General features: G+C 39.7%; 1 long non-coding RNA gene across 1 annotated transcript; it reads right to left on the reverse strand.

Annotated features, from left to right (window-relative positions):
- Window positions 1-4,596: 4,596 nt before the first annotated feature.
- On the reverse strand, window positions 4,597-13,289 carry LOC134624214 (uncharacterized). Its single transcript, XR_010093481.1, has 4 exons — window positions 13,192-13,289; window positions 12,223-12,328; window positions 7,655-8,414; window positions 4,597-5,523 (listed from the first exon to the last, which is right to left on the reverse strand). It is a non-coding gene; the product is annotated as an uncharacterized LOC134624214 (long non-coding RNA).
- Window positions 13,290-21,081: the final 7,792 nt, after the last annotated feature.

Raw genomic sequence — 21,081 nt, forward strand, 5'->3', positions numbered from 1 at the left:
ATAAGTGCACATCTAAAGTTCACAAACAGTGAAGCTGTGAACTCTGCAGTCACTCCATCATCTAAAGACACTGTGGATGTGACACAGAGAGGACACTCAGCTTTTCTTCCTGCTCTTTGTCTCACTTCACTTTCCTGTTAAACTCTGGAAGCACAAATCAAAGACAGTCAGAGGAACTCAGCCAGACCAGCTGCTGCTCCATCTACAGGTGGAGAGCACCACCCACGTGTCTGTGGGAGAACCAGAGTCACAAAGTAACAGAGTGAAGAGCAGCAGATGAAGCACAGAGGACACAAAAAGGAAGCAAAGAAGGAAACAAGGTCCATCTGTGTCCTTTCAAACAAGCATCAAGGTTTCATATCTATGAATATAAAGCTGGAAACACACAGTTCATACAGAAGTGATTTTATCACAATATATATATCAGGAAATCATTCAGTCTTCATGGATCCACATTGATGACATGGCACAGTTACTTCCTGGTGTCACTGGTGTGTCGGGTTCCTGGTGTTCGCCCAGTGTTTGCACTTGTTTCATGTTTATTCACATTTCCTGTTTTCATGTTTGCTTCCTGTGTGTTATTAGTTCAGTTCTGTTCAGCTGTGTGTCCCTAATCATCATCATCATCAGTGTATTTAAACCCTCAGTGTCTCTCTGCTCAGCGTCATTGTTGATGTTAATGTGCTCGACTCTGTACGTGTGTTCGCTTCAGTCGTTTCAGCTCAGCCAGTCATCCTGTGTTCCTGATAATAAACACCTCGGCTACATTTCTGCTGAGTCAGAGTTTCTATCAGATTTCTCCACCCTGAGGTCAGAGGTCAGCTCTGTCTTACACTCAGCACAAACCACCAGCATCACTCAGTCTGCAGGTGTCACATTAGTCGACTGGTAGTGACGGTTGTGCCGATACAGTGGATTTACCACATGTGAACTTACTGCAGTATTTAGACACAGATGTGCATTCAGATCCAGCTGAGCCTGTCTTGGATCAGCACCACGAGCAGCCCTCTAACATCACACCTCAGCCTGTGCAATATTCACCTGTTAGTACTGAGCTGGAGATAAACTGAGCCTGTCAGCCACAGAGCAGGATCACTGAACTGAAGAGGAAACTGACGAGGAAGCCAAGGATCTTCTTCAGCTCCTCCGAGCCGGGTCCTCTTTGTCCAGGCCAGCATTGGCCAGGTAGCCCTCCAACGTCGCTGGATGGCAGACAGTGGAAAACCTGGAGGAGTAGGAGAGAAACAGCAGCTTGGAGTCTTTATACTGTTTAGTTTTTAGAGCCACAGACTTCTTTTAATGTCATTGCTCAGGATCTATGACTGATTATGTATTTATTGTATTTCTCCATGACTGTGTGACACCAAGTGGAAAAGATCAGCTTTACCTTTGTTGATATGCTTGTAATTTTAATACTGATTAAATTACCCATGAAATAATAGAAAGCTCATATATGAAAATGTATTTTAAAAAAGAAATAATCTGAATACAAAGGAGTACACTCACCTTCTGGTAGATGGAGGTGTAGCGAGCGCTGGTGAACATCCAGACCTCCTCGTAGAACTGATCACTGATTGGATCCAAAACATCGATGGAGGATCTGTGTAAGCGCTGAGGATCGTCCTGATGGACACAGAACAGGAGGAGGGACAAGTGAAGATATATTAAACAACACTGTGAAATGAACTGACCCACACAGAGTTTGATTCAGAGGTGATTGACACTTTATTTGACCACAAGCCATCTTTTCTGGTTTGACGCCGTCTTTGTAGCCAGAAACCAGCTCTCTCCTCGGCTTCCTGCACTACACGCTTCGCCCACGCCAGTCTCCTCAGTCACTATAAAGGGGAGAGTCATGAGTTCCATCACCCTCACCTGTGCCGTCCAACGTCCCGCCACCACCCTCCACTGCAGCAGGCCAGAGACCACGCCCCTGCCACAATAAGTAAAAGTATATCCTTGCTGTACCCTTAATGCTAAATATGCTAAATTAACCACTCCCCTTGCCCCTTTGGGATTACTCTTATGTCACTGGGATGTTGACCTTTGACCTTCACATTAGAGAGATGGGCAGACATAATTAGTGTATGAATTTTAAAGTAACAGGTAATAAAGAGAGTGCAGCAAATGTAGTCAGGTTTATTACTCTGTATCACACATGAGTGCCCGAGGGAGGCACGGCTGACTGGGGAGACACGGGGAACATGGAGACAGGGTGACTCCACATGAAACGATGAAACGTGGGACACGGGAACAGAAACTAAACACTGAGGCAGGGAGAACTTCAGGTTCAGCTCTCCAGCCTGGCATTTGGTTAAGCATGATTCAAAAATTAGATTTTTAAATCGTTTTATTTTGTTTAACTGGTTTTAATTGTCAATTACTTTTTGTGAAGATTTGTTGCGACATTTAAAAAAACATCATTTATTTTCAAAAAGGAAATTTAAAAAATTATTTTTCAAACTTTTATTTGATTTAGAGCATCATATTTGACCAACGTAAATTTTTTAATTTCATATAAAATAACTGAAACAGTGAACTAAATATCTGAAATCTTTCCTTCCTTAAAAGTTATAATCCTACTTAAGTTATAGTGCAAACGCTTAAGCAACAAATATACTTAATGCTAATTAATTAATATTTCACTTTAACGTTGCAACTATGCGGTCACTTCTGTCTTTAAACAAAATAATATTTTCCAGTTACAGAAATCATGAAATCCAAACTAAAGTGTTACTGATGCTATATGCATTTTATATAAATAATCGATGATGGTACTGACATGAAGGAAGAGAAAGTTGCAGGTTTCATCCTTTGACTTTGTCTCTGTGCCTTTGGGCGATTTTCAGAAGGACAGATGTTTCTGTTCTATTCTTAAATCCATTTTTTTCAAACACAAACACTATTTTAAAGCTTCTAGAGAGTAAAATAATAATGATTATAATAACAGTAATAAAAAAGCTCTCAGATCCATCAAACCAAGCAGCAGAAAGAACAATAAGAGAAGAGAAAACTTTAACCTTGTAGACTTCATTATGTTCCAGCTGCTCTACAGACGCTGTGACCTCGAACTTAAGCAGGTCGTAAAGTATGTGCAGCTCAATAACTTCATAATTAGACCCTGTGGTATTTAGGCAGCAGAACAACTAAGAATAACAACTACAAATAATGTTTTTAGGTTTCTGTTGTACTGCAAGGTTCTGTACAGGAGAACCAAACCAAGAGCAAATATTACGTCTCATTTACACAAGAGCCATCAAAATTTATCAAATTGAATCATCTTTGTTTAGATGTAAGAAGAATCATATAGAAATGAAAAAGTATAAATGTAAATCCAGAGCAAAGGTATCCTCTAAATCAGTCTCGTCGCTGTTGCAGATTTTTCTCTCGCTGTTCTGGCTCACAGCGTTGCAAGCAGAAAAATAAATATCGCCAAAGGTGTGAAAGGGAACTAATTAGTAAGAGTATTGTTACTCTCCCCAGGAGTAGTCCAGCAGTAGAAATCAGTCCAATAACGAGGTGTGTAACATCTAGCAGGGTGACAGAAAAGCCCAGGGTAACTTCTAAGGACCTCAACGTCTCTCTCACATTGCGTTTTTTAAACATGTTTCCATTTGTCACTTCAGTCTTTACTCTGAAATACAGGAAGAGAAATCATGGCTGAAACGATTTCTCATGAAACCAGGGCTGTGGTCCAACAGTCAGTTTTGGTGAGGAAGGTTCCTGAGAGAAGTGACCCAGAAGTATCTGTGTAGGAGCCACAATGAATCACGACCATGAGCTTTAACTGATCAAAGTCTATTCTTTCATCTTCTGTATTATTCAGTTTGCATTGGTAAAGCCCATTATTGTAATGCTTTTTTAAGATGATCAAAACTTTATGTTACTTTGGCTTAGCTGGGATAAGTGATGGATGGAGGGAATTTTACTTCAGCCACAGAAATCCTAAACAGGAAGGAGGAGCAGAGTTACAGTGGATCACTATCCAGCAGGGAAACAAGATTTATTTCAATTTCTTGGCTATGAGTGAGATTTACTAAGTGGGCAAATTAGGGTGATGACACCGTTCCAGAGTGATCTCTTAATAGTGCACCAGTTTACATTCAGAGATGAATGCAGCCAGTTCAACCAGGAGACTCAGTGACTCAGTCGTATAAGGGATAAATCTTCTGACCAAACCTGCTGGACTGTGTGAGGTCCTGAGAGTAAGGATTTATCCACAGGAGAGCTGCATTCTTACAAACCACCCCACTGTGTAAACCTGACATCTGTGGAGCAGCTGAGCTGTATGATGTGTACAAGGACACAAAACATTATTGACCATCAGATCCCGAGCCCTCCATGTGTTAATCAAGACACTGCTGCTGTGCTACATCCATAAATAATGAATAAATTAGGAGCTAAAGCTAAAAGGACAGTTTATTTGTACCATCTTCATGTGAACACATTCAAGAACATCACAGATGAAAGAGACATTAAAAACTTCCACACTACATGAAGCAAGAAAAATAGTTTTTCTTTCAGGTGGTTTCAGAAAAACAAAAACATCAAACAGCTCCAAGAGTCTCTTTGAAAGAACTAAAAACCTTTATTCTCCAATCATAAGTGAACTCCCCGATGAAGCCTTGTGTGCTAAAACATGTCAGAGATTTAAAGGTTAAACATGAGTTTCCAAAACGTTTTACTGGAGAACAATGAACTATTTGACTGAGTTTCAATTATTTACAGACGAGCAAAACCAGGACAGAGAAAAAAGGACAAAACTGACTCAGTAAAACGACAGAAAATAAGATCCCATGTAAATCTGTATTATGTAGAAGTTCAGCCCAGCAACCAGTTCAGTTCAACACAAGTTTAAATGATTCTATCTGAACTCTGTGGAGCCTGATCTCAAGCTTTTTGAGTCTGACACTGAAACCAGAGGATCTTTCTGTCTCTTCAGATTCACTGTGATGGGAGTGATTTCAGCCCTGAGTGATCACGCTGATGTTTGCACAGAGCAGACAATGAGGTGAATGTTTGGGCACATTGGTAACAGTGAAACAGTTTATTAGTAACGTGGGATCGTTTGTGTTTGGAGTATGAACTGAGATTCCTGAAGCTCTTGTCACACTGGTCACAGCTGTAGTTTCCTTCCACGTGTGCACGTTCATGATCGTTACGACCATTTGAGTGTGAGAAGCTTTTGTCACAGTGTCTGCACTTGTACGGTTTCTCTCCTGTGTGGACTCGTTTGTGTGTTTTAAGCCCCCACGCAGTGGTGAAGGATGACCCACACTGATCACAGAGGTGCTTTTTAACCCCACTGTGAATCAGTTCATGTTTTTTTAAGTCACGTGATGTGGTGAAGCTTCTCCCACATTCTTTGCAGTATTTCAGTTTGTCTCCAGTGTGTCTACGTTGATGTATTTTTAGGCCGGCTTGCTGACTGAAAGTTTTTCCACAGATGTCACAACGAAAGTCTTTCCCACCACCACAGCGATGACAGGGTTGTGAACTGGATCCATCTGTGTCGCTCTGCTTCTAAACAAAGACACAAACACAGTGTAAGTCAGTCCTTCAACATTTTTATCCTGAACGTCGCCTGAAATAAAGAGCATCTCTGCAGACGTCCAGTTACATTTTACTGTTTCAGTTGAAACACTCAGTTCACTGGGCTGCAATAACTACAATACTACCACCATAATACTACAGTAATACTAAAATCATAACTGACATGAAAATCTGAATAATCACCAGTGATGGGAATAACGGCGTTACATGTAACGGCGTTACTAACGGCGTTACTTTTTTCAGTAACGAGTAATCTAACTAATTACTATTCCTATCGTTACAACGGCGTTACAGTTACTAACAAGGAAACGCGGTCCGTTACTATTTTTCAACAAACAGACGGTTGAAGCTGTGTTCAGCTTACCGCATCTTCTGGACGCTACAGCTTTAAGCAGCTGCGCGCTCCCGCGGACGCTAATCACGAACACTGTCCAGCACAACACCTGGAGCTCAGGAGGCAAAACAATCGCATGAGTGCTGCTGTTTGACTGAGGAAGAATAAAGTAGTCGTGGTAAGTCAATCACATGACCACTTAAAGGCAAAGCAACAAGGTGATATATACCAGTTTTTAAATTGTGTCGATAGGCCACGTAAAACCAGAGTCGTGATAAACAATATATACGCTGCGTTTTTTCCTCAATAGTTTCGCCACGTTAGCGCTAGCAAGCACTCTCTGCTAATGAGCAAAAAACAAAACAAAACAAAACAGGGGAAGTTTTAGGAGTGACGGAGAGAGAGAGAGAGAGAGAGAGCAGGAAAAGAGAGAGAGAGTTTTGAGATGTGAGATTTGTGACGTTTAGCGTGTTTGAAGTGTGTAGTTAATGTGTTGTCTTGTGTAGTTAGTGTGTAGTGTTGTGGATAGTTTTGTGTTGTGTGTCAGAACAATGAGGCGACTGCTGTCTCCAGGTAGAAACAGCAGTGATACACCTGCTGCTGTCAGACCTGCAGGTATCAGGCTGTGATGTTTTCCTTTATAGTGGACAGAAATGATTTTTTTGGAGTGGCACAAATAATTTGTGCGGCATCTTATTGAAGAACAGCTGATTGTTCTGTAAATAGTTTGAAATGGTTATTTAAAAAGGGTAAAAGGTAAATGGATGCAAATAACTTTGTTGTTTGCAAAACTTGTGCATAAGATTTTAAAATTGACAATTAATATTTGCATTTGAAGTTATGAAATATGATTCATTAAACATGTTTATCGTTGTTACAGTAAAAAATATAACCTTTTCTACTCTGATTTTATGTTTTTTGTCTGATTTTAGATCAATTCTGGTTGTACAGTATGACAAAATGAGAACATAACTGTAAATTCAGGCACGTGAGGTTGCGCTAAAAAGAATGATACCAAACAAGGCAAAGTAAATAGTTTTTAAAGGTAAAATGTGGAGAGAAAATCAAGAGTAGTAAAAAAATGGCCAATTATACCCTGGACGCCAGAGGGTTAAACGTTCTTTGTTTTTGTTTTTTAAGTAACGCAATAGTGAATAGTGAACGGCGCAAATCCGATATTTTCAAATCCGATCTGGGTCACTTTCGTATGTGGTACTGAATCCGATACTTATCCGATGTTTTAGAAAGCGACTGCTATGTGAACGGTCATGTCGCATTAAATCCGTCTTTTACTTCACGGACACAAGACAGACGCCAATTATCAGCGCCGGAGAAGACATCGCGAACGCTTCCTGGCCATCCAGTGTAGATGTCAGTGAAACTGTTGGGAAGACAACGTTGGAGAAACGTGAACAGTCCGAAAGTCCGAAGTCTTTATATTAAGGGCCATCAGTCAAACAATATTGTTTGCTCTGGGTCTAAACAGAGCGCGTTGTGTGTGACGTCTTCTTTTGCGCATGCGGGCCGCTTTGAGCGTTCACACTAGAGCGCGTTTGCTGTCGCATTTTATTTGTAGTGTGAACAAGCAGACAAAAAAATCGGATTTGATCGAAAAATCGAAATTGAGCATTAAGACCTGCAGTGTGAACGTAGCCTTAGAGCTGCTTTTCCATGCAGTAGAATTGCTAACATGCTAACACAGTTTAATGAGCAGAGTTGTTCCAAACAGTCAGGCTAACATGACAAGATAACAATATAAATACAAACCTCACAGTAGCACTTGTAGAGTCTCTTTCTGGTGTGGATCTGTTGGTGTCGTCTCAGGGAATGTGGAGATTTAAAAGTCTTCTCACACAGGTCACATTTATAAGGTCGTCCCTCAGTGTGGGTAAACGTGTCGTTGTAACTGTGTGTCTGTAGCAAAGTATTTGCCACACTGATCACAGCAGTACACATCATGTCTGCTGTGAATGCGTCGGTGTATATTTCGGTTTCCTCTCTTGCTGAAAGTTTTTCCACAAATGTCACAGCTGTATGCCTTAATTCCAGAGTGGGTAACTAGATGATTCTGTAAGCTCCCACTTTGAGTAAAAGCTCTGCCACACTGATCACAGCTGTACGCTTTAACTCCACTGTGGATGAGTTGGTGGTTTTTTAGGGAACCCTTCCTGGAAAAAGACTTTCCACACAAGTCACAGCTGAACGGTCTCTCTCCAGTGTGGATGACCTGATGATGTTTTAGTGAAGCCTTCTCAGTAAACTCCTTCCCACACTCATCACAGCTGTATGCCTTAATTCCAGAGTGGGTAACTAGATGCCTCTGTAAGCTACCACTTTGAGTAAAAGCTCTGCCACACTGATCACAGCTGTACGCTTTAACTCCACTGTGGATGAGTTGGTGGTTTTTTAGAGAACCCTTCCTGGAAAAAGACTTTCCACACAAGTCACAGGTGTGTTTTTTCTCTCTCTTTCTTCTGTGAGGTTTGTCGGCCTCCTGAGAGCGCTGACTTCTCGCTCCATGTTGGTCCTGCAGTGACAGAGATACAAACAGAGGCACTGAGTGAAATGCAGTCGTGGAACAAACTGAACCTTCAAACTCCCTCCATTAACACTAGTTTTAAACCTGAAGGTGGAGTGTGGCACCAAACACCTTAACGGTCTCTTATCCCCACCTGCTGGTAGCTCTAACACATTACATCCAACCTGGTGCTAAAAATAATTCATGACTGTTTAAACACTAAAATCATGCCCATCCCTCCTGATTACACACACACACACACACACACACACACACACTTATATGATTTTATAATTTATATTATTTTGTTGTTTCCCATTTCCTATTTCTATATTTTGTTATAGTTTTATATATAATCATTTACTGATAATAAATCCTATGTTTGTTGATTTGTTTATAAAAGGAACCCCATTAGCTTCCCAACAGAGGTTACTCGTCTTCTGTCAAATACAATCACATAAAATATTACACAATAAAGTGGATTCAAGATATCCACATAATTTGGCTCTTACATCCACAGTGAGGTTTCACAATTGTTAAAATATAAGCAATCAATAATAATAATAATTTAATAATAATATCAATAACACTGAAGCACATTACACAAATTTCAAAACAACTAAAAGCTCTGTAAATCGGCTTTTAAGTGTTCATTGAAGTTTTGAATAGTTGCTAATTCTCTAATTTTATAAGGTAATTTATTCCACTTAAAAGTTGCTCTAAATATAACAGTTTTACAAAAAGTTACTTTTAACTTGAGCATTTACTAAATTGCAGTTTGTTGAAAATCGTGTAATATGATTATGTATTTCATCTGGATACTGCAGCTGAGCAGAAATAAATGTGGTGTGTTGAACAGAATTGCTTTCTTTATAACTACAAGTAAGCCGTAGAATAGCTGGTCAGGATCCAGCTGGTCGACCTTAATCTTACAGAGAATGTGATGATTTTGTGGATAATTAAAGTCAGTCATATATCCACAAACACAACAAGCTGAAAGTCAGTGATGCTGCTCGGTTTGCAGTCCTGAATATCACGGCACAAGCAGGATTCACTGCACTGTTAATGTTAGCTATGTTATATTGCTGCCTCTGTTCGGTGGTGTCGAGCCAAACGGACTTTAACGTGTGTTTGAACGAGCTGACGGTTCACTCGTTAAGCTGAAAGAAAGATGCTTTAATCACAGGAGTCACACATGTGTCCACTGGACCATCTGGAACTCTTCTTGTTTAGCACTCGTAATAACACAAACACTAAATCCTCCTTCTCTTGTGCTGTTTTGTAGCAGTGTATACACCTGAGACTGTCACCTGTCTGTCTGTCCTGCTCTCTCTCTCTGTTTCTTTCTCTCTGATTGTGGAATAAAAGTATGAACATGTGTTTATAAGTTACACTTGTGTTTGAATCCTGCAGCTTATCACACATTTGATTTCCATGTGTGACAACTGCAAGTGTCCAGAGTGAGGACAGGCTGAGGGACCCACTGCTGCACATCATCTGTGAGGCTTTGCACCCCTGATGATCCACCAGGACAAACTCAGCAGTGTGTGAGGAAGAGGAGGAGGAAGAGCCAGCAGCAGCTGACAGATGGAGAGAATAGACAGACTGTTCCCTGTTTGTGAAGGACTGCTAGGAAAGTTTAACATAACTAATTGTCTGTCCTGAATCAGTCTTATTAGGTAATGTTCAAATAATGTTATCATCCCAGTGTTTTCAGTGTGGGAGAAAGTACTCAGGGCCTTCAAGTTACACACTATGAAAGGCAGAAACAAGTTTAATATTCAGAAACCTAAAGTATGTATCAGCAGCAGAATGGAGCTAAAAATAAATGTTTGTTTCAGTTCTATGAAGCTTTGAGTATTTTGGATTAGTAGCACTGCTGTGTTTGTTGCATCATATTGCTGTAATTGTTTATACGCTTTATATATTCTGAGCTAAGTTGATCTATAGTGTTACATCATATTCTATAAGGATGTTATGTGTTTGGATGCTTTCTGCCCAGTTTGACCCATTTAGCAGAAGTCAGCCTGTTTAAGGCTCTGATATCTATTCTGTATGACTTAAAGCAGTTATGACATGGTCTGATTTTCTCACCCAATAAAGGAATATTTCATATATCAGTCTACTCTTCATTCTATCAGAAACAGTTATCACAGCTTGTACATTTTCTTTTTACACATATATGTAAGCATTGAGCCAAATGTAATAATGCCAACATATTAGATGAACAATATTTGTCTCTTATGTATAATACATCTATATATACACTGTCAGAGATACTTGAGTGTCTTTGAGTGAAGATTTAAGGTGATAGGAAATATAAATAACTGCAACTTTAATCTTTGACCGAGAGTTCAAGCTCACTGCTGTAATATGTCCTGTAAAATATATGTATGTATATATATATGTATATATATATGTATGTGTGTGTGTGTGTGTGTGTGTGTGTGTGTGTGTGTGTGTGTGTATACCATAATAATCTGACAATACATATAATATTGGCCATTTTATAGTTACATTACCACAGTGAGATGATTTTAGTCTCATGAACAACATTAGCTAATTGTTATTTACTAGCTAATCTTAAAATGACTGTTCAGTACAGAAATGAAGCCCAACTATCATGTTTTACAGTCCTGTGGTCTCAGCCTCAGATACTTGTTAAATCACACAAAGCTCGTGTAGAAACAAATGAACAAAATATGTTCTCCTTCATTTCTGTCAAAAAAAGCTGTATGAGACGTTTTCAGCTGTTAGTATCATGGTTGCTAGGCAACCTGGGCAGCATGATGGAGGCTAGACCGTCCCATTTCACAAGCCTCGTACTTCCGGCCTTAGCGGTCTTTGAGTACGCGGCCCTTGAGGACCGTTGAGGCTGCGTACTTTAAGGCTGCAGAACCTGAATTGGGATACAGGCATGATGATCTCCAGCCTTGTGCTCGTCAACATTCTCACCTGAGTTAAGAAGACGATTACTGAAATGGTCTCAGCAGGTCCTTTAATGACAGCAATGAAATGCAGTGGTAAGGGTTTTTGGGGATTAAGTTCATTTTCATGGCAAAGAAGGACGATGCAATTCATCTGATCACTCTTCAGAACATTCTGGAGTGAATGCAAATTGCTATTAGAAAAACTTAAGCAGCAACTTTTCCAATTTCTAATATTTATGCAATTCTCAAAACCTGTATAGCCTCTTTTTAGGTTTTGTGGATATTATACATGGTTGTGCTCAGGATGTGTCGGCCAATTTCCACTGGAAATGCCTTTTATATATTTATTTTATTTTTACTCTATTTAATTTGTAAAATATGTATATACACACTCACACACACACACACACGTAGACATACATATTAAGTATACACATTCAGTAATATGCATACACTCTTATATTGTACATATATTTATTCATATAATTCTCAGATTTAGCCATCCTTATATCTGCTTGTTTCATATTATTGTATTTTTGCACACCTCTGTTGCTTGTGAAGCTCACACAGAAGAATTTCACTCACATGTGCTGTACCAGTGTACCTGCACATGTGACGTGACAATAAAAGTGATTTGATTTGATTTTACTTAAACTGTCAGCAAGCAATTTGCATTTGCACTGTTAAATTTTTATATAACTTTAATGCATATAAAAAACAGCTGCTTGTTGAAGTGAAAATACATTGATGGATTTTTTATAAAGTTGTGGAGTTGTAAAGTATTTTGTCTCGTGTCAATTATATCGTCAGTTATATTGTTATCACAAATTTTCAATTGTATATGGTGATAAATATTTTTGGTCATATCGCCCTGCTCTGTCTGTCACCTTCTGTGTTGAGCTCATTGTTTCCTCTGTAGTGGCTGAGCTGAGTCCAAGTAGCTGAAAATGTTCCTCTGCTGCTCCGTCAGACTCTTCTCCTCCTGCTGATCAGCTGGGACACAAAACACATCTTTGTTAGGCTCCACACTGAACTGAAGAGTCAAAATATGTTCACCTGACAAGTAAAAGAACACATTTTTGCTTCCCGAGGTGGGAAACTTATTGGAAAGAAACACAAAAGCTTTGAGCACTGATACCTGGCATTGCTGGCATTGAAAGATGCAATGCCAGCAATGAGGATTGTCAAGACTAAAACCAATCATTAAGCAAAGACAACTAACCCCCACCACGATTTTTGGATACGGGCAACCGCCCGTGTCGACCGTATCAAAAACCGCTGCTGTGTGTGTCACAAGTCAGTCTGGCTGTAGGCTATGGTACTTGGCCAGAGGTGGCGCTGGTTGACTCGACTCCATTTGAGTGCACACAAAGTAAATTGCACGCTTTAGTTGTGCAACGAAAATGAAAATCGCCCGTATCAAAAACAGCTACTGCCAATACTACTGTGCTGTGATGTCGCTCGTAAGGGTGAAACTCATTGTGAAACGTTTGAGAACCACTGCTACAGAACAATGGAGATTTCCCTTATATGGTAACACCTGCAACTCACGTGACAATACTGATGCTTGAGAGCGCGCGTGTGATGCAAGTATGTGCGAGTGTTAAGCGCGTGATCAGTGGTGAGAAAAACAACTCACGAAACTTGACCTTTCTATACTCGTGGCTCACTTGCACTTCTAATCTATTCGTTTGCACACTTACACACACACAGCTGTGGTTTCCTGTTTTGCTACACTCTGGAGAGCCTCGCCTTTAACGGTCTTCTCTCACAGAGAGCAACAGAAAACTCCATTCAGAAAACTTAGAAAAACTCAAGATTGACTGAACTCAGTTCAAAGTTACCTTGGCACTTACCTTTAGATGTGAGAGGTAGTGATGGTCCACTTGAAGCTGATGCTCCGGTGCGTGTGTCAAAAAGATCAACTGCTTCAGAAGCACTGTGTCGAGGCTTGATTCGTTTGGCAAGAGTCACGTGATTAGTGACGTCTGAAGCTTCGTTTAGAACGTACCTTTTTTTTAAATTGAACTTTATTGAAACACAATGAGTATACAACATACAAACAGATGAAATTTACAAAAGAACAGAACATGAACATACAAAATCAGGGGTAAAAAAATTATCTTATGAGTACGCGCAAAAATCAACATATATATATTGTTCTGAGAGGCTTTTTGTTGGTTGAGTCTGAAATTGATTGTATGTACAATTCCATATCCTTATAAAAAGGCAGAGAAATGGTGTTTTATTAATAAACTTACATTTATGGATAAAAAATTTAGCTAAAAGTATTAACAAATTTATTATAAAAAACATTTATCATTCTTCCTGGAGAACTTAAAGAAACAGAATAAAACATTTTCCATCATTAAGAAAACTCCCTTAAAATATGGACAATAACAAAACTGCTAAATTCCTTCCAGAATCTCCGTGTAGAGGAACAGTACCAGAAAAGATGTGTCACAGTTTCTGGATTATCCCCACAGAAAGTTCAATTAGTATTTATGTCTCTTTTAAATTTTACATATAGTGACTGGCTGGGTAACATTTATGAAGAATTTTACATGAGATTTCCTTCACCTTGTTTACAATTAGATATTTATGGGCTCATCCAGGTGTCTTCCGGGTGATATCTGGAACATATCGGTTCCAGTAAGATATTATATATATGGGAGAGATACGATATCTTCTTGGAATAAACTAAGTATTCTCTTATTGCTGTTACCAAGTTCCTGTAAATAGCAGATTTTTCCCATTGAGGTAGATATTGAACTGTCAGTGTTTTTATATAATATTAAAGTACCTGAGGGTATGGCACCAAGCACCATTGAGAATTCCCGTACACTGACTGGAAAATTATATAGTGTAAGGAATTCATTGTAAGTAAGCAGTACACCCTCTTTATTAACCAGCTGAGCCACCAATAGGATCCCATTTTGGACCCAAGTTTCCAGGAAAAGTTAGTTATTTTTAAATAAAATATCTCTGTTGTTATGGTTTTTCCATATAAAATTAAAGTGCATGCGGTCAATATCATAATTTTCTTATCCAGATGTAAGGAGAGAGCAGAATATGCCAGTCGGGATATCCCTTCAGCTTTAATAATTAACACTCTACCTTTCAGAGATAAATCCCTTTGCAACCACTGGTTGAACTTTTTTCATGTTTTTTGTATAATCGGAGTGAAGTTTGACGAGCATCTTGACTTTTGGTCTTTGGATATCTAGTAATTCATATTTTTTAGATTTAGACATAAACCAGATGCCTCAGAGAAATCACTAATCACACTAAGGGCTAGACGGATTTGATTTGCATTCTTCAAGAAGAGTGGTGTCATCAGCTAGCTGGCTGATGATGAGCTCCTTATCAGCTATGGTGATTCCTTGTATAACAGGTTTTGATAGCTTTATAGAAAAATGCCAAATTTGTTCAAAGAGTGGAAAATAAATTGATGTTCAATTGTATCAAAAGCCTTTTAAAAATCCAGGAAGAGAATGAAGCTATTGTCAGATACCAAATCAGAGTAATCAAGTAGATCTAAAACCAGTCTAATTAGAAATGTGTCTGTTTCTCATAAAGCCTGATTATGTCTCATTGATAATTGTATCCAAAAACTCTTTAATTCTGTTAGCAAGTACTAAAGCCATAATCTCATAGTCATTATTGAGCAGTCAGATGGGTCTCCAATTATCAATAGAAAGTAAGTCTTTGTTTGGCTTTAGAATAAGTGTTATGAGACCCTGAGTAAGAGTAGGAGGGAGGGTGTTATTCTCTATACTTTCTATGAAAACCTGCAGTAAGAACGGAGCCAGGAGATTAGAAAATGATTTATAAAACTCTGCAGTTAAACCATCTGTGCCAGGAGATTTGTTGGCCTTAAGTGCAGAAATGGAATTACAAACTTCCTCCACAGTCAGAGGGCTGTCACAGTGACTTCTATCTTCCGCAACAAGAGTTTTTAGGTTTTTAATATTTTGATAAACAGTGTTGAGACATCCTCATTATATTTTGAGTTGTATAGTTTAGTATAGAATTTGGCACAAAACTTTGAAATTTCTCTAGGATTGTCAGAGACAATGCCATTAATATTTAGTGGATTTTGGATCTGTATTTTTCAAGCCTGAAAAAGCAGAATTTTGTTCTCCCTCCTCCAGCCACCTCCTCCTGGATCTTACAAAAGCACCCTCAGCCTTGTGTCGATATAAACCGTCCAATTTATTTTGAAGGTCTAGTAAAGTTAATTTATCTTCCTCTGAGAATTCTTCTGGGGATTTCTGGTAATAACGCACATGGAAAAGATATTAGTGGTGCAACGGATCAAAAATCTCACGGATCGGATCGGGTCACGATTTTAAAGTCACGGATCGGATCAATTTTCGGATCAGCAAAAATAGAGAAAAAAGACAAAAATTCTACTCGCTGTTTACTTATTTAAGTATTTTTTGCCTATTAAAAACATTCAACTAAAGACTCATTCCACGCACTTATATAAAAACAAATTAAGGTGCAATGTGGACATTATGGACCATGCTGGGCAGCCTCTGCACACAGCCATAAACAACCAGAGGAGTCTGTTCAGTGACAGGTTGCTTCTCCCAAAGTCAAGGAACAGCAGACTTAAAAAGTCCTTTGTCCCACACACCAACAAACTGTTTAACTCCTCACTGGAGGGGAAATACTTGAAATGTGCCGTTCCCTTGTATTCTTATTCCTATTTATTCTATTTATCCCTTTTGTATTCTCTGTATTTATAAATGTGTAAACATGGTATATTCTGCTCACATTCTGCAACTTCTGTCGGTGCTGTGCTACTGGAAACTGAATTTCAGTTTGAACCCACCCGAGGGATAAATAAAGTTTCATCTAATCTAAACTTTAAAGCGCTATAAAATATTTTTACTGAAAACAGTTGCAAAGTCGTTTTCTCCATGGGCAATCGTGGTTCAAGAGTTGGGAGTTCGCCTTGTAATCGGAAGGTTGCCGGTTCGATCCCCGGCTTGGACAGTCTCGGTCGTTGTGTCCTTGGGCAAGAAACTTAACCCATTGCCTACTGGTGGTGGTCAGAGGGCCCGGTGGCGCCAGTGTCCGGCAGCCTCGCCTCTGTCAGTGCGCCCCAGGGTGGCTGTGGCTACAATGTAGCTTGCCATCACCAGTGTGTGAATGGGTGGATGACTGGATGTGTAAAGCGCTTTGGGGTCCTTAGGGACTAGTAAGGCGCTATACAAATACAGGCCATTTACCATTTTACCATGATTATAATGGGCTTTGGAGAAACTATATGGGACATTGATCACATGAGACGTCCTGAGCCTAAAAGGATTGCAGTGAGTCAATGCAGTCCAAAAAACAAGGAACTGTTTTCCTTTAAAATGATGACGTCATCTTGCTGGTGATGGATACTCGAAGAGCTTGCGCATGAGACTCCATTATCAGCAATATCTGGTATGAATATGTGTGAATGTATGCATGTAACTGGACTGTGATGGACTGACGACTAAAAGTTTTTAACTGACTTGATGCTGAGACAGAAACTGCACCGGCGTGAAGATTTGTAAATGCAGTAAATTTACAGGCTGAAAGTACGTGTGAGATGTGAAATGTGAAAGTGGAGCTGGAAAGAGGAAAGTGAGGGGAAGGTAAGCAACGTTAACGGGAGTCGAGTTTCGGCAGAGAATGAATCAGAGGAAAAGAGTTGGAAGTGCAACCACAAGACTGTGACACGTGGAAGCTGGGATCTGCATCCACCCACGCACGGTGAAGCAAAAAGTCAAGTCAGAATAATGGGCTGTTTCTGAGTTCATAATCTGACATTCAAGCATTTGTCAACTATTATGGGATGAATGCACACTCTCACATGTACATGTGTTCAACTGCCAAAATGATTGTTGAGGGTAAAGGAGGAGAAAGAAGGAAAAGAGGAAGGAAAACAAGAAAAAGGAGAAAAGGGTGTGAAAGTGAACGATGGGAGATACTTTTATTTAGAGGAGAGGCAGAGGAGAATGGCAGAGGGTGTGTCTTAGTAACTCTGTGAGGTAGAACTGGATCCAACATTGTGGATGTGTTGATGTTGGAGCCATTAAGATTCTCTGTAGGATTTCCCTTTGATTCACTGCGGGGGCATTTTGGAGTCTGTCAATGAAACTCTTCATATTTGTGTTTGACACCAGTTTATAGAAACAGACAAATGTGTCATGCTTTTGTTCGGCCTCCAAAAATATACACATTTGTTCATTGGTTGGACTTTTTGGAAGGAGACACATTGAAAACCATGTTAATAAGATCTTGTTGTTTCCTGTGGATCCGACACAGAGAGTGGACTTCAGACAGAAAGCGTGGAAGAGATTTTAGAGGCCGTGTGTGGCAACAGGAAGTTTCTGTATGTTTGCTGATCTTACATGTGGAAAACAACACGTGATGTTTGTGAAGTTCTACAATGATCATTGTTCTGACAGCATTTTGAGTGGGAACAGTTCAAACTTATGGAGTTAAATCAGGGCCATAATGTTTGTGTAGTTAAAAGAAAAATTTGAAATCGAAAATATGTAAACTGAAAGCAAAAGTCACATTTTTAGAGTGAACTTTGAAAAAGAAAGAGTTGGATTTAAAATAAAATCAAACGTTACATTTTTTCAGATTCAGATCTTTTAAATTAATGTACAAAAAAAAATTCTTCAGGTTCGGATTTTTCTCTCAGCTTCAATTTTTTTTTTTTTTCACTTTCAGATCTCTATTTTTCAGTTACAGACTTTTGGCCCTGTTTTGGCGTGGTGGGCGTGGCTAAACAGAGAGGGGCGGGGAATCATGAGTGACAGCAGACCGCTGCAGGCTCAAGATGGTCCATTTTTCATGTTGCCTTCAGGAAACCTGGGAATGAACATAATTTATCAAACACCTCCTGCACTGTATTATTTGATAATGTTCAGAAAACATGTCATGCATAACTGCTAAAACTCAGTTACTAAAGCTCTTTCAAGCAGTAATGTGTACAAATTACGCCGTAACTGATCAATTATGAGACGTTTTCCCAGCCACTACATGAGAAGTGGTCATTTCCCATGCTCTCAAAGTAGCGCGCATTGTATCGGGTGGGGGCTGCTGTTAACTTGTCCCTCAGTGAACGATGGCTGTGTCCCAATTCAGGGTCTGCACGCTTGAAGTACACATTTCAAGTGCGATTACGTCACCGCCACGCGACGACGGCTGTCCCAATTCAAAGTGTACTTCAAATGCATACTCCAAATGCGCCGTCGATTTCCCCAAATATCAAGCGTGGTCCGGTGCACGCTTCGTGGCCCCATATATCCCACAATCCATAGCGCGGCGGTGGGTGTGGATAAGTTTGCCGCAAAACACGGCAGAAGGGAGCGGCTGAAGAGTGAACTGTCAAAAGTAAGTACTGAATATTATGTGACTTATTTATGTGCAAATGTTTAAGAACATTAAAACATTACTGTTGGCCACATGTCGGCAAAGTTATGTGACATTAACGATGTTTGTACTTTCAGCGGTAACTTGGTTTTAAAGCCTCTACTTCTAAATATATATATAGTTGACCTTAATCTTACAGAGAATGTGATGATTTCATGGATAATTAAAGTCAGTCATATATCCACAAACACAACAAGCTGAAAGTCAGTGATGCTAACTTTCTTTTTGTAGCTGCTTGTGGGGTCTCGTTTTAAAGCTTCGTAGGTGTTGTTGTCACTGAGGAGAGTAGTGATCTTTGTGTGGTAATCTGTTGTGTTTAGGACCACGGTGCACCTTCCCTTATCCGCTGGTAATATAGTGATGTTGTGGTCTTTGCTCAGGGAAGCGACGGCCTTCTTTTCTTGTAGCGTGAGGTTAGACGGAGGGACTTTGGCACTGGAGAGGGTGGCTGAGACTTTCATCCTGACAAATGTGTTAAGCCTGTTCTTCAGATGTTTAACAATGACAAGTTAAAAGTAAAAGAAGGGGAGAGTGAGCTGAGCTGAGCTGACCAAAGACATCAAAACAGCAATACTTGACTACATGAACAAAAGCTACAAAGACAGTGTCACAGAGAGACTTGTTGACATGGCTTCTTTCCTTCTTTCCTTGATCCCCGTTTTCATACAGAATATTTCAGTGAGAGTGAAAGCAAAGCCATCAAAGTTCAAGTCATGAGTGAACTAGAGCATCTTGTGTCACACCAGGGTAGCACAGCCACAGGTTTTTCAGAAACACCTCATACATCTACTGGAGACCAAATAAGTCAGGGATCTGTTAAAAAGCCAACAAAGAGTCTCGGGAGTTTTTTGAAGGGACCAGTAAGTGGCAAGATAGAGGTAACTGCAGAGAGGTTATCATTTGAACTGAGCAGTTATGTGAATAGTCAACCAGCAGACAGTGAGTGTGATCCTCTTTCGTGGTGGAAAGTTCACACAGTAAACATTCCCCACATCAGCAGATTACTCTGCATGCCAGCAACTATCTCTGCATCTGAAAGGTTGTTCAGCACAGGTGGAAATGTTGTAACTTGTCAAAGGTCCTCCCTTAAGCCCGCATCTGTGAACATGTTAGTGTTTCTGACAAAGATATCTTAAAACTTGAAATGTAGAAAACTTCCTGGAGCAGTAGCACAATTTATCCATGTTTTTGTTTTTAGTCAAGAGTTTGTAACCATGCATATAACAGGATAACCACTGTTAAATTTTATGTAGCTGTACTGCACATTAAAAAAAGAGCTGCTTGTTTAAACTAAAATAAATTGAAGGGTTCTTTTCCACTAATAAAGTTGTGGAGTTGTATTTTGTTTCGCGTCAATTATATAGTCAGTTATATGATTATCGCAAATTTTCAAATCTATATCGTGATAAATATTTTTGGCTATATCGCCCTGCCCTAGTGTGCATTAGTATTTATGGTTGACTAAAAAACGTTTTCGTTTTAAAAAAAATGTTCCCTGCGTAAATATAAACTTGCTCATTAAATGCAATGCTAAACAAAAGCAAGTGATGACTCCTCATTCTGTGAACACGTCATAAGCAAGTCAGTAGCATTTAGGAATGAGAGAGAAGGCTGGCTCATATTCTGATGAGTGAGGGCTCGTTACTCCAGGATAATGTGAAGATATGATCGAGAGACTGGGAGACCGAACCAGTGAAGTTTTTGTGGAAATGATTTCTACTAAAGCAGATATAGTGATTAGTCCTTCCACCACAGTCATCCGCAAAGCAGTGAGATAAAGTCTCAACTCTCATTCTGCACAGTGTAAATGTCAGTGTCCTCTGGGTCCTCACTGATCATTGCATTCTGTCAAACTGTCATGGTTCACCCACTGTGTTAAGTCAGAAATCAAAGTGCACGACATAGGAGAGATCTAAAAAGTATCAAGCAAATAGATCAGACAACATGAAACCTGAAGAAACACGAGGAATATGATTGAATCTACCAGCAGCTGCAGATCCTTGGAGCTGTACTGGTGAGGCTGACTGTAACATATAAAGGTGAACTCTTCAGCTGAGCAGTGCACTGATGCAGAGCAATAAGACCAGAGGAGGAATGAGGGAGTTGATCACCTATGGCTCCATCACAGTCTTTGAACATCTTCAGTCAGTACAGAAAGATGCTGCTAAGCTTTTAACCAGCACATGAAATAGACTGGGCATTACTCCAGTTTAATCTCTTTACACTGGTAACCAGTTCATGTTAGAGTTCGTTTAAAATCTCAGTCCTTACTTTTAGAGCCCTGTGTGGTCAAGTTCCAGCCAATATTTCTTCCCGTC

This window comes from Pelmatolapia mariae, linkage group LG3_W (genome assembly GCF_036321145.2).
Source record: "Pelmatolapia mariae isolate MD_Pm_ZW linkage group LG3_W, Pm_UMD_F_2, whole genome shotgun sequence".
Lineage (NCBI taxonomy): Eukaryota > Metazoa > Chordata > Actinopteri > Cichliformes > Cichlidae > Pelmatolapia > Pelmatolapia mariae.